The following is a 263-nucleotide window of genomic DNA, read 5'->3' on the forward strand; positions in this document are numbered from 1 at the left end:
TGTGAAAAATAAATTTACATTTCATGGCCAATTTTTATTTCCTATCACTTTAGTCATCAGAACTTATTTCTAAGAATAGATTTCATTTACCTTATCTTACATCTTTATAACAGTCATCCTACCATAAACTTATTCAAAATTAAACATTGTATTCATCAAATATAAATTTGAAACTAAACCCATAAATCTGTAAGTTTATCTTGTTGTAAAACCAAATATGTATGTTAGTGTCATTTTTAAAGACTATTAATAATACAACAGCA

Source organism: Lynx rufus, unplaced genomic scaffold, assembly GCF_022079265.1.
Source record: "Lynx rufus isolate CCGP_SWC_20201006 ecotype Redwood Valley unplaced genomic scaffold, mLynRuf1.p SCAF_1, whole genome shotgun sequence".
Taxonomy (NCBI): domain Eukaryota; kingdom Metazoa; phylum Chordata; class Mammalia; order Carnivora; family Felidae; genus Lynx; species Lynx rufus.